Source organism: Leptodactylus fuscus, chromosome 3 (assembly GCF_031893055.1).
Source record: "Leptodactylus fuscus isolate aLepFus1 chromosome 3, aLepFus1.hap2, whole genome shotgun sequence".
Taxonomy (NCBI): domain Eukaryota; kingdom Metazoa; phylum Chordata; class Amphibia; order Anura; family Leptodactylidae; genus Leptodactylus; species Leptodactylus fuscus.
Window position 1 is genome coordinate 95973576 of NC_134267.1, and position 14293 is coordinate 95987868.

Below are 14293 nucleotides of genomic sequence, written 5' to 3' on the forward strand. Positions count from 1 at the left end.
ATTGTCTGACTGGGAATTCAAAGAATATATTGGGAATACAAATACCCTCATTTCTTGCTACTGCCATATAGTGCCAGTGTCTGACTGGGAATTCAAAGAATATATTGGGGTTACGTGCACCCACAATTTTTACTACTGGTATACAGTGCCATTGTCTGACTGGGAATTCAAAGAATATATTGGGAATACAAATACCCTCATTTCTTGCTACTGCCATATAGTGCCAGTGTCTGACTGGGAATTCAAAGAATATATTGGGGTTACGTGCACCCACAATTTTTACTACTGGTATACAGTGCCATTGTCTGACTGGGAATTCAAAGAATATATTGGGAATACAAATACCCTCATTTCTTGCTACTGCCATATAGTGCCAGTGTCTGACTGGGAATTCAAAGAATATATTGGGGTTACGTGCACCCACAATTTTTACTACTGGTATACAGTGCCATTGTCTGACTGGGAATTCAAAGAATATATTGGGAATACAAATACCCTCATTTCTTGCTACTGCCATATAGTGCCAGTGTCTGACTGGTAATTCAAAGAATATATTGGGGTTACGTGCACCCACAATTTTTACTACTGGTATACAGTGCCATTGTCTGACTGGGAATTCAAAGAATATATTGGGAATACAAATACCCTCATTTCTTGCTACTGCCATATAGTGCCAGTGTCTGACTGGGAATTCAAAGAATATATTGGGGTTACGTGCACCCACAATTTTTACTACTGGTATACAGTGCCATTGTCTGACTGGGAATTCAAAGAATATATTGGGAATACAAATACCCTCATTTCTTGCTACTGCCATATAGTGCCAGTGTCTGACTGGGAATTCAAAGAATATATTGGGGTTACGTGCACCCACAATTTTTACTACTGGTATACAGTGCCATTGTCTGACTGGGAATTCAAAGAATATATTGGGAATACAAATACCCTCATTTCTTGCTACTGCCATATAGTGCCAGTTTCTGACTGGTAATTCAAAGAATATATTGGGGTTACGTGCACCCACAATTTTTACTACTGGTATACAGTGCCATTGTCTGACTGGGAATTCAAAGAGTATATTGGGAATACAAATACCCTCATTTCTTGCTACTGCCATATAGTGCCAGTGTCTGACTGGGAATTCAAAGAATATATTGGGGTTACGTGCACCCACAATTTTTACTACTGGTATACAGTGCCATTGTCTGACTGGGAATTCAAAGAATATATTGGGGTTATAAATACCCTCATTTCTTGCTACTGCCATATAGTGCCAGTTTCTGACTGGTAATTCAAAGAATATATTGGGGTTACGTGCACCCACAATTTTTACTACTGGTATACAGTGCCATTGTCTGACTGGGAATTCAAAGAATATATTGGGAATACAAATACCCTCATTTCTTGCTACTGCCATATAGTGCCAGTGTCTGACTGGGAATTCAAAGAATATATTGGGGTTACGTGCACCCACAATTTTTACTACTGGTATACAGTGCCATTGTCTGACTGGGAATTCAAAGAATATATTGGGAATACAAATACCCTCATTTCTTGCTACTGCCATATAGTGCCAGTGTCTGACTGGGAATTCAAAGAATATATTGGGGTTACGTGCACCCACAATTTTTACTACTGGTATACAGTGCCATTGTCTGACTGGGAATTCAAAGAATATATTGGGGTTATAAATACCCTCATTTCTTGCTACTGCCATATAGTGCCAGTTTCTGACTGGTAATTCAAAGAATATATTGGGGTTACGTGCACCCACAATTTTTACTACTGGTATACAGTGCCATTGTCTGACTGGGAATTCAAAGAATATATTGGGAATACAAATACCCTCATTTCTTGCTACTGCCATATAGTGCCAGTGTCTGACTGGGAATTCAAAGAATATATTGGGGTTACGTGCACCCACAATTTTTACTACTGGTATACAGTGCCATTGTCTGACTGGGAATTCAAAGAATATATTGGGAATACAAATACCCTCATTTCTTGCTACTGCCATATAGTGCCAGTTTCTGACTGGTAATTCAAAGAATATATTGGGGTTACGTGCACCCACAATTTTTACTACTGGTATACAGTGCCATTGTCTGACTGGGAATTCAAAGAATATATTGGGGTTATAAATACCCTCATTTCTTGCTACTGCCATATAGTGCCAGTTTCTGACTGGTAATTCAAAGAATATATTGGGGTTACGTGCACCCACAATTTTTACTACTGGTATACAGTGCCATTGTCTGACTGGGAATTCAAAGAGTATATTGGGAATACAAATACCCTCATTTCTTGCTACTGCCATATAGTGCCAGTGTCTGACTGGGAATTCAAAGAATATATTGGGGTTACGTGCACCCACAATTTTTACTACTGGTATACAGTGCAATTGTCTGACTGGGAATTCAAAGAATATATTGGGGTTATAAATACCCTCATTTCTTGCTACTGCCATATAGTGCCAGTTTCTGACTGGTAATTCAAAGAATATATTGGGGTTACGTGCACCCACAATTTTTACTACTGGTATACAGTGCCATTGTCTGACTGGGAATTCAAAGAGTATATTGGGAATACAAATACCCTCATTTCTTGCTACTGCCATATAGTGCCAGTGTCTGACTGGGAATTCAAAGAATATATTGGGGTTACGTGCACCCACAATTTTTACTACTGGTATACAGTGCAATTGTCTGACTGGGAATTCAAAGAATATATTGGGGTTATAAATACCCTCATTTCTTGCTACTGCCATATAGTGCCAGTTTCTGACTGGTAATTCAAAGAATATATTGGGGTTACGTGCACCCACAATTTTTACTACTGGTATACAGTGCCATTGTCTGACTGGGAATTCAAAGAATATATTGGGAATACAAATACCCTCATTTCTTGCTACTGCCATATAGTGCCAGTGTCTGACTGGGAATTCAAAGAATATATTGGGGTTACGTGCACCCACAATTTTTACTACTGGTATACAGTGCCATTGTCTGACTGGGAATTCAAAGAATATATTGGGAATACAAATACCCTCATTTCTTGCTACTGCCATATAGTGCCAGTTTCTGACTGGTAATTCAAAGAATATATTGTGGTTACGTGCACCCACAATTTTTACTACTGGTATACAGTGCCATTGTCTGACTGGGAATTCAAAGAATATATTGGGAATACAAATACCCTCATTTCTTGCTACTGCCATATAGTGCCAGTTTCTGACTGGTAATTCAAAGAATATATTGTGGTTACGTGCACCCACAATTTTTACTACTGGTATACAGTGCCATTGTCTGACTGGGAATTCAAAGAATATATTGGGAATACAAATACCCTCATTTCTTGCTACTGCCATATAGTGCCAGTGTCTGACTGGGAATTCAAAGAATATATTGGGAATACAAATACCCTCATTTCTTGCTACTGCCATATAGTGCCAGTTTCTGACTGGTAATTCAAAGAATATATTGGGGTTACGTGCACCCACAATTTTTACTACTGGTATACAGTGCCAATTTCTAACTAGGAATTCAAAATGCGCAAGGCTCCCGGAAAGGGACGTGGACGAGGCCGTGGGCGAGGTCGTGGGAATGGTTCTGGGGAGCAAGGTAGCAGTGAAGCCACAGGGCGTCCCGTGCCTACTCCTGTGGGGCAGCAAGCATTACGCCACTCACAGTGCCAGGGTTGCTTGCCACATTAACTAAACTGCAGGGTACAAACCTTAGTAGGCCCGAGAACCAGGAACAGGTCTTGCAATGGCTGTCAGAGAACGCTTACAGCACATTGTCCAGCAGCCAGTCAGACTCTGCCTCCTCTCCTCCTATTACCCAACAGTCTTGTCTTCCTTCCTCCCAAAATTCCGAAGCTTTACAGAACAATAACCCAAACTGTCCCTGCTCCCCAGAGCTGTTCTCCGCTCCTTTCATTGTCCCTCAACCTGCCTCTCCACGTCACGATTCCACGAACCTAACAGAGGAGCATCTGTGTCCAGATGCTCAAACACTAGAGTCTCCTCCATCTCCGTTCGATTTGGTGGTGGATGACCAGCAACCCACCCTCATCGACGATGATGTGACGCAGTTGCCGTCAGGGCATCCAGTTGACCGGCGCATTGTGCGGGAGGAGGAGATGAGACAGGAGTTGGAAGAGGAAGTGGTGGATGATGAGGACACTGACCCGACCTGGACAGGGGGGATGTCAAGCGGGGAAAGTAGTGTGGATGTTGAGGCAGGTGCAGCACCAAAAAGGGTAGCTAGAGGCAGAGGCAGAGGTCAGCAGCTTAGGCGAAGCCAGGCCACACCCGGAATCTCCCAAGATGTTCCAGTTCGTACCCAGCCCCGAAAAACTCCCACCTCGAGGGCACGTTTCTCGAAGGTGTGGAGTTTTTTCAAGGAATGCGCCGAGGACAGATATAGTGTTGTCTGCACAATTTGCCTCTCGAAATTGATTAGGGGCTCTGAGAAGAGCAACCTGTCCACCACTTCAATGCGCCGTCATTTGGAATCCAAGCACTGGAATCAGTGGCAGGCAGCAACGGCAGGACAAAGGCCGCCTGCCGTTCACGCCACTGCCACTGCCTCTGCCACTGCCTCTGCCTCTGCCACTGCCACTGCTGACTGTGCTGGCGATGCACTCCAGAGGACGAGCCAGGACACCACTTCATCTGCCTCCGCCACTTTGTTGACTTCTACCTCATCCTCCCCTGGTCCTGTCTTATCTCCTTCTCCTGCACCATCAAAGGCACCATCAGGCGTTTCTTTACAACAACCCACCATCTCTCAGACATTGGAGCGGCGGCAGAAATACACTGCTAACCACCCACACGCGCAAGCCTTGAACGCCAACATCGCTAAACTGCTGGCCCAGGAGATGTTGGCGTTCCGGCTTGTTGAAACTCCCGCCTTCCTGGACCTGATGGCAACTGCGGCACCTCGCTATGCCGTCCCTAGCCGTCACTACTTCTCCCGGTGTGCCGTCCCCGCCTTGCACCAGCACGTGTCACTCAACATCAGGCGGGCCCTTAGTTCCGCGCTTTGCACAAAGGTCCACTTGACCACCGACGCGTGGACAAGTGCATGCGGACAGGGACGCTACATTTCACTGACGGCACACTGGGTGAATGTAGTTGAGGCTGGGACTGCTTCCCAAACTGGCCCGGTGTACCTCGTCTCCCCGCCTAACATTCCTGGCAGGGACACGAGAAGAACACCCCCCTCCTCCTCCTCCTCTACCGCCTCCTCCTCCGCCACCGCCTCCTCCTCCGCCACCGCCTCCTCCTCCGCTGTTAGATTGACCCCAGCTACGAGTTGGAAACGTTGCAGCACTGGCGTTGGTAGACGTCAGCAGGCTGTGCTGAAGCTGATCAGCTTGGGGGACAGACAGCACACTGCCTCCGAGGTGAGGGATGCCCTCCTCGATGAGACGGCAATATGGTTTGAGCCGCTGCACCTGGGCCCAGGCATGGTCGTTTGTGATAACGGCCGGAACCTGGTAGCAGCTCTGGAGCTTGCCGGACTCCAACATGTTCCATGCCTGGCCCACGTCTTCAACCTAGTGGTGCAACGTTTCCTAAAGAGCTACCCCAATGTTCCAGAGCTACTGGTGAAAGTGCGGCGCATGTGCGCCCACTTTCGCAAGTCGACAGTAGCCGCTGCTAGCTTAAAATCTCTCCAGCAACGCCTGCATGTGCCACAACACCGGCTTTTGTGCGACGTCCCCACACGCTGGAACTCAACGTTTCAGATGTTGAATAGAGTGGTTGAGCAGCAGAGACCTTTGATGGAATACCAGCTACAAAACCCTAGGGTGCCACAAAGTCAGCTGCCTCAGTTTCACATCCATGAGTGGCCATGGATGAGAGACCTTTGTGACATCCTACGGGTCTTTGAGGAGTCCACAAGGAGGGTGAGCTCTGAGGATGCGATGGTGAGCCTTACAATCCCGCTCTTGTGTGTTCTGAGAGAATCCCTGATTGACATCAGGGATAACTCAGATCACACAGAGGAGTTAGGGATAGCATCCGATCCGTCACAGCTGGAGAGTAGGTCCACACATCTGTCCGCTTCACTGCGTTTAATGGAGGAGGAGGAGGAGGAGGAGGAAGAAGAGTTGTCCGATGATGTGATGGTGATACAGGAGGCTTCCGGGCAACTTCGAATCGTCCCATTGTTGCAGCGCGGATGGGTAGACATGGAGGATGAGGAGGAAATGGAGATTGAACTTTCCGGTGGGGCCAGAGGAGTCATGCCAACTAACACTGTGGCAGACATGGCTGAGTTCATGTTGGGGTGCTTTACAACCGACAAGCGTATTGTCAAAATCATGGAGGACAACCAGTACTGGATCTTTGCTATCCTTGACCCCCGGTATAAAAACAACATCTCGTCTTTTATTCCGGTAGAGGGGAGGGCCAATCGCATCAATGCTTGCCACAGGCAATTGGTGCAGAATATGATGGAGATGTTTCCAGCATGTGACGTTGGCGGCAGGGAGGGCAGTTCCTCCAGTAGGCAACCAAGTTCTCACCGGTCCACACAAACGAGGGGCACACTGTCTAAGGTCTGGGACACCTTGATGGCACCCCCTCGCCAAAGTGCCGCCACGGAGGGTCCTAGTGTCACCAGGCGTGAGAAGTATAGGCGCATGTTGCGGGAATACCTTTCCGACCACAGCCCTGTCCTCTCCGACCCCTCTGCGCCCTACACGTATTGGGTGTCGAAGTTGGACCTGTGGCTTGAACTTGCCCTATATGCCTTGGAGGTGCTGTCCTGTCCTGCCGCCAGCGTCCTATCTGAGAGGGTGTTCAGTGCAGCCGGTGGCATCATCACTGACAAGCGCACCCGTCTGTCAGCTGAGAGTGCCGACCGGCTCACTTTGATAAAAATGAACCACCACTGGGTAGAGCCGTCATTTTTGTGCCCACCTGTGTAAAGCACCCCAACATGAAACTCCATGTCTGTACTCAACCTCTCCAATTCCTCCGCATCCTCATACTCATCCACCATAAGCGTTGCACAATTCTGCTAATACTAGGCTCCCTCCACCCTGATTTCCCCCAACTCTGCTGGTTAGAGGCTCCCTCCACCCTGATTTCCACCAACTCTGCTGGTTAGAGGCTCCCTCCACCATGAATTGGTCCAAACTGGGCTGTTTAGAGGCTCCCTCCACCATGAATTGGTCCAAACTGGGGTTTTTAGAGGCTCCCTCCACCATGAATTGGTCCAAACTGGGGTTTTTAGAGGCTCCCTCCACCATGAATTGGTCCAAACTGGGGGTTTTTAGAGGCTCCCTCCACCATGAATTTGCCCAAACTGGGCTGTTTAGAGGCTCCCTCCACCATGAATTGGTCCAAACTGGGCTGTTTAGAGGCTCCCTCCACCATTAATTGGTCCAAACTGGGCTGGTTAGAGGCTCCCTCCACCATGAATTTCCCAAAACTTGGCTGTTTAGAGGCTCCCTCCACCATTAATTGGTCCAAACTGGGCTGGTTAGAGGCTCCCTCCACCATGAATTTGCCCAAACTGGGCTGTTTAGAGGCTCCCTCCACCATGAATTGGTCCAAACTGGGTTTTTTAGAGGCTCCCTCCACCATGAATTGGTCCAAACTGGGCTGTTTAGAGGCTCCCTCCACCATGAATTTGCCCAAACTGGGCTGTTTAGCGGCTCCCTCCACCATTAATTGGTCCAAACTGGGCTGGTTAGAGGCTCCCTCCACCATGAATTTGCCCAAACTGGGCTGTTTAGAGGCTCCCTCCACCATGAATTTGCCCAAACTGGGCTGGTTAGAGGCTCCCTCCACCATGAATTGGTCCAAACTGGGTTTTTTAGAGGCTCCCTCCACCATGAATTTGCCCAAACTGGGCTGTTTAGAGGCTCCCTCCACCATGAATTGGTCCAAACTGGGCTGTTTAGAGGCTCCCTCCACCATTAATTGGTCCAAACTGGGCTGGTTAGAGGCTCCCTCCACCATGAATTTCCCAAAACTTGGCTGTTTAGAGGCTCCCTCCACCATTAATTGGTCCAAACTGGGCTGGTTAGAGGCTCCCTCCACCATGAATTTGCCCAAACTGGGCTGTTTAGAGGCTCCCTCCACCATGAATTGGTCCAAACTGGGTTTTTTAGAGGCTCCCTCCACCATGAATTGGTCCAAACTGGGCTGTTTAGAGGCTCCCTCCACCATGAATTTGCCCAAACTGGGCTGTTTAGCGGCTCCCTCCACCATTAATTGGTCCAAACTGGGCTGGTTAGAGGCTCCCTCCACCATGAATTTGCCCAAACTGGGCTGTTTAGAGGCTCCCTCCACCATGAATTTGCCCAAACTGGGCTGGTTAGAGGCTCCCTCCACCATGAATTGGTCCAAACTGGGGTTTTTAGAGGCTCCCTCCACCATGAATCGGTCCAAACTTGGCTGTTTAGAGGCTCCCTCCACCATGAATTGGTCCAAACTGGGGTGGTTAGAGGCTCCCTCCACCATTAATTGGTCCAAACTGGGCTGGTTAGAGGCTCCCTCCACCATTAATTGGTCCAAACTGGGCTGGTTAGAGGCTCCCTCCACCATTAATTGGTCCAAACTGGGCTGGTTAGAGGCTCCCTCCACCATGAATTTGCCCAAACTGGGCTGTTTAGAGGCTCCCTCCACCATGAATTGGTCCAAACTGGGTTTTTTAGAGGCTCCCTCCACCATGAATTGGTCCAAACTGGGCTGTTTAGAGGCTCCCTCCACCATGAATTTGCCCAAACTGGGCTGTTTAGCGGCTCCCTCCACCATTAATTGGTCCAAACTGGGCTGGTTAGAGGCTCCCTCCACCATGAATTTGCCCAAACTGGGCTGTTTAGAGGCTCCCTCCACCATGAATTTGCCCAAACTGGGCTGGTTAGAGGCTCCCTCCACCATGAATTGGTCCAAACTGGGGTTTTTAGAGGCTCCCTCCACCATGAATTGGTCCAAACTTGGCTGTTTAGAGGCTCCCTCCACCATGAATTGGTCCAAACTGGGGTGGTTAGAGGCTCCCTCCACCATTAATTGGTCCAAACTGGGCTGGTTAGAGGCTCCCTCCACCATTAATTGGTCCAAACTGGGCTGGTTAGAGGCTCCCTCCACCATTAATTGGTCCAAACTGGGCTGGTTAGAGGCTCCCTCCACCATGAATTGGTCCAAACTGGGGTTTTTAGAGGCTCCCTCCACCATGAATTGGTCCAAACTTGGCTGTTTAGAGGCTCCCTCCACCATTAATTGGTCCAAACTGGGCTGGTTAGAGGCTCCCTCCACCATGAATTGGTCCAAACTGGGTTTTTTAGAGGCTCCCTCCACCATGAATTGGTCCAAACTGGGGGTTTTAGAGGCTCCCTCCACCATGAATTGGTCCAAACTGGGCTGTTTAGCGGCTCCCTCCACCATTAATTGGTCCAAACTGGGCTGGTTAGAGGCTCCCTCCACCATGAATTTGCCCAAACTGGGCTGTTTAGAGGCTCCCTCCACCATGAATTTGCCCAAACTGGGCTGGTTAGAGGCTCCCTCCACCATGAATTGGTCCAAACTGGGGTTTTTAAAGGCTCCCTCCACCATGAATTGGTCCAAACTTGGCTGTTTAGAGGCTCCCTCCACCATTAATTGGTCCAAACTGGGCTGGTTAGAGGCTCCCTCCACCATGAATTGGTCCAAACTGGGTTTTTTAGAGGCTCCCTCCACCATGAATTTGCCCAAACTGGGCTGTTTAGAGGCTCCCTCCACCATGAATTGGTCCAAACTGGGCTGGTTAGAGGCTCCCTCCACCATGAATTTCCCAAAACTTGGCTGTTTAGAGGCTCCCTCCACCATTAATTGGTCCAAACTGGGCTGGTTAGAGGCTCCCTCCACCATGAATTTGCCCAAACTGGGCTGTTTAGAGGCTCCCTCCACCATGAATTGGTCCAAACTGGGTTTTTTAGAGGCTCCCTCCACCATGAATTGGTCCAAACTGGGCTGTTTAGAGGCTCCCTCCACCATGAATTTGCCCAAACTGGGCTGTTTAGCGGCTCCCTCCACCATTAATTGGTCCAAACTGGGCTGGTTAGAGGCTCCCTCCACCATGAATTTGCCCAAACTGGGCTGTTTAGAGGCTCCCTCCACCATGAATTTGCCCAAACTGGGCTGGTTAGAGGCTCCCTCCACCATGAATTGGTCCAAACTGGGGTTTTTAGAGGCTCCCTCCACCATGAATTGGTCCAAACTTGGCTGTTTAGAGGCTCCCTCCACCATGAATTGGTCCAAACTGGGGTGGTTAGAGGCTCCCTCCACCATTAATTGGTCCAAACTGGGCTGGTTAGAGGCTCCCTCCACCATTAATTGGTCCAAACTGGGCTGGTTAGAGGCTCCCTCCACCATTAATTGGTCCAAACTGGGCTGGTTAGAGGCTCCCTCCACCATGAATTTGCCCAAACTGGGCTGGTTAGAGGCTCCCTCCACCATGAATTGGTCCAAACTGGGTTTTTTAGAGGCTCCCTCCACCATGAATTTGCCCAAACTGGGCTGGTTAGAGGCTCCCTCCACCATGAATTTGCCCAAACTGGGCTGGTTAGAGGCTCCCTCCACCATGAATTGGTCCAAACTGGGTTTTTTAGAGGCTCCCTCCACCATGAATTTGCCCACACTGGGCTGGTTAGAGGCTCCCTCCACCATGAATTTGCCCAAACTCTGCTGGTTAGAGGCTCAATCCACCCTGATTTTCAAAACAAATGTTGGTGCCAACCTCAACTTACTACAAGGGCCAAATTCACTGCTGGTGACAAGCTCTCCTCACTGCAAGTGCCAAATACACATGTTTCAAGGTGTTTTCCTACTGTCAGAGAGGTGGTATTGAGTGTGTAAAGTGTGTAGTTGTTAGGCTGTGATGTTGGGGTAATAGAGGGTCTTTGGTGTGTTAGATGCCCCCAGACATGCTTCCCCTGCTGTCCCAGTGTCATTCCAGAGGTGTTGGCATCATTTCCTGGGGTGTCATAGTGGACTTGGTGACCCTCCAGACACGGATTTGGGTTTCCCCCTTAACGAGTATATGTTCCCCATAGACTATAATGGGGTTCGAAACCCATTCGAACACACGAACATTGAGCGGCTGTTCGAATCGAATTTCGAACCTCGAACATTTTAGTGTTCGCTCATCTCTATTTTAGACCTTTAATATATGTCTACAATAAATATTGCTGGTGCATAATTCGGATCTCTTTAAAGCCTATTTACTTACATGATATCACTTATTTTAGCCTTAAAGAGAGTCATCTGGCACCACCAAAATAACTACTGTGCATCCGTTTTGTGACTGCACCTGCTAGAGTATTTGTTTTTACCTGTGGTTGCCACCTAATGGCAAACAAACCTAGAAAATGACTTGTCCTGATACACATGAAGCACAGCTGAAAAATGGACCACAGCCAAAAAAATGGGTGCTGTGGCAGATGAAGCAATGCCCAGGATGCACCAAACAGCTCTTATACATGTGGATTAATAGTTGATTTTATTGGCTCAGTACAATCACCACAATACCAAATATATATCTATATCTATATATATCTATATCTATATATATCTATATCTATATATACACACACACACAGTCCAGTCATATTAACGTGACCACCACCTACTTGCCTACTTTTGACGTAAAAATTAAACAGCCAATCGCAGAAGGCACGTGTCATCAGCCATCTGGGTGCACCCATCATTGTGGAAGGCACGATGGGTCAAAACAAGTATGCATCTACCAGTAGGACAATGCGACATGTCATAAAGCTCACAGTGTACGTGCGTGGTTGGAGGAGCACCAGGATGAGTTTACCGTACTCCCTTGGCCAGAAAATTCCCCAAACTTGAACCCAATCAAGAATCTGTGGGACCACCTTGATCAGGTTATTCGCGCCATGGATGCTCAACCGCGTAACCTAGCACAGCTGGCCACGGCACTGGAGTCGGCATGGCTCAACATCCCAGTGAACATCATCACAATATTCCCTCTCTTCCTGCACATCTTGCAGCGGTCCGCTCTGCAAGAGGTAGTTACTCTGGATTTTGACATTATACAGTCATGGCCAAAAGTTTTGAGAATGATACAAATATTAATTTTTACAAAGTCTACTGCTTCAGTTTTTCTAATGGCAATTTGCATATACTCCAGAATGTTATAAAGAGTGATCAGCTTAACAGCAATTACTTGCAAAGTCAATATTTGCCTAGAAAATGAACTTAATCCCCCAAAACACATTTCAACATCATTGCAGCCCTGCCTTAAAAGGACCAGCTAACATCGTTTCAGTGATTGCTCCATTAACACAGGTGTGGGTGTTGATGAGGACAGGGCTGGAGATCAATCTGTCATGATTAAGTAAGAATGACACCACTGGACACTTTAAAAGGAGGCTGGTGCTTGGCATCATTGTTTCTCTTCTGTTAACCATGGTTATCTCTAAAGAAACACATGTAGTCATCATTGCACTGCACAAAAATGGCTGGAGTATCGCAGCTAGAAAGATTGCACCTCAGTCAACAATCTATCACATCATCAAGAACTTCAAGGAGAGAGTTTCCATTGTTGGCAAAAAGGCTCCAGGGCGCCCAAGAAAGACCAGCAAGCTCCAGGACCGTCTCTTAAAAGTGTTTCAGCTGCGGGATCGGGCTACCAGCAGTGCAGAGCTTGCTCAGGAATGGCAGCAGGCAGGTGTGAGTGCATCTGCACGCACTGTTAGGCGGAGACTCTTGGAGCAAGGCCTGGTCTCAAGGAGGACAGCAAAGAAGTCACTTCTCTCCAGAAAAAAACATCAGGGACAGACTGATATTCTGTAAAAGGTACAGGGAGTGGACTGCTGAGGACTGGGGTAAAGTCATTTTCTCTGATGAATCCCCTGTTCGATTGTTTGGGACATCTGGAAAACAGCTTATTCAGAAAAGACGAGGTGAGCGCTACCACCAGTCTTGTCTCATGCCAACTGTAAAGCATCCTGAAACCATTCATCTGTGGGGTTGCTTCTCAGCCAAGGGAATCGGCTCTCTCACAGTCTTGCCTAAAAACACAGCCATGAATAAAGAATGGTACCAGAATGTCCTCCAAGATCAACTTCTCCCAACCGTCCAAGAGCAGTTTGGCGATCAACAATGCCTTTTCCAGCATGATGGAGCACCTTGACATAAAGCAAAGGTGATAACTAAATGGCTCAGGGAACAAAACATAGAGATTTGGGGTCCATTGTCTGGAAACTCCCCAGATCTTAATCCCATTGAGAACTTGTGGTCAATCATCAAGAGATGGGTGGATAAACAAAAACCTACAAATTCTGACAAAATGCGAGCATTGATTGTGCAAGAATGGACTGCTATCAGTCAGGATTTGGTCCAGAAGTTGATTGAGAGCATGCTAGGGAGAATTGCAGAGGTCCTGAAGAAGAAGGGTCAACACTGCAAATATTGACTTGCTGCATTAACTCATTCTGTCAATATAAGCTTTTGTTACTCATAATATGATTGCAATTCTATTTCTGTATGTGATAAAAACATCTGACAAACACACATAAAAACCAGAGTGTGAAAATATAATATTTGTGTCATTCTCAAAACTTTTGGCCATGACTGTACAGTGAAATCTAGTAGTGACAATCTATTATACTAGCTGATTAATAGACTCATAAACAAAGTAATCTCTAATAATGAAGTGGGGATCTTCAATAAGCCTCCTTATTCTATGACATGCATCAGATCCTTGCAATTGCATTTCAGAGTGTCTGTAGATGCTATTAAGGCTTAGAAACCCCTTAAACTCCTATCAATATTGACTGTAGCCTCTTAGGAGTTAAATGGTTGCAAAGAGTGTTTTAACTGCTCGCAGCCATGACTTCTTCTCCTGGTGGCACCATCTCAACTCCTGATCTGCTGCGATTATCATACCATACTATTATAGCATTTATTTTTACCCACTACCTGTCCCTGATGTAAAAGTTCTTTAAGTAAACTAACTTAGATAATAAAAGTATCATTCACTTCCGGTGCTCGCTGTAAGCTAATTAGCATATGCATAAAAAAATGGGCTCATTCAAAAACTACTGAGGAGATTTACATACAAAAGGTATGTATGGAATAGCCTTTCTAAAGGGTATGCAAGGATGTGCTTAGTTAAAAATGACTTTTCCCAATGATAAAGCCCCTTAAGGTCTGAAAGTAAGATTTTTCCTCATTGCTCCAAGGTTCAGTTGCAACCACACCAGTGAAGTAGTTTTGCCCTCATGGTTTGCAATTTGTAAATATAGGCAAGCATGTTTTATG

At 47.0% G+C, this 14293-nt stretch overlaps 1 protein-coding gene across 8 annotated transcripts in view; it reads left to right on the forward strand.

Moving 5' to 3' along the window:
* Nucleotides 1-14293, forward strand: part of LAMA2 (laminin subunit alpha 2) — a 593715-nt gene that overhangs the window by 503721 nt on the left and 75701 nt on the right. The window lies entirely within an intron of this gene.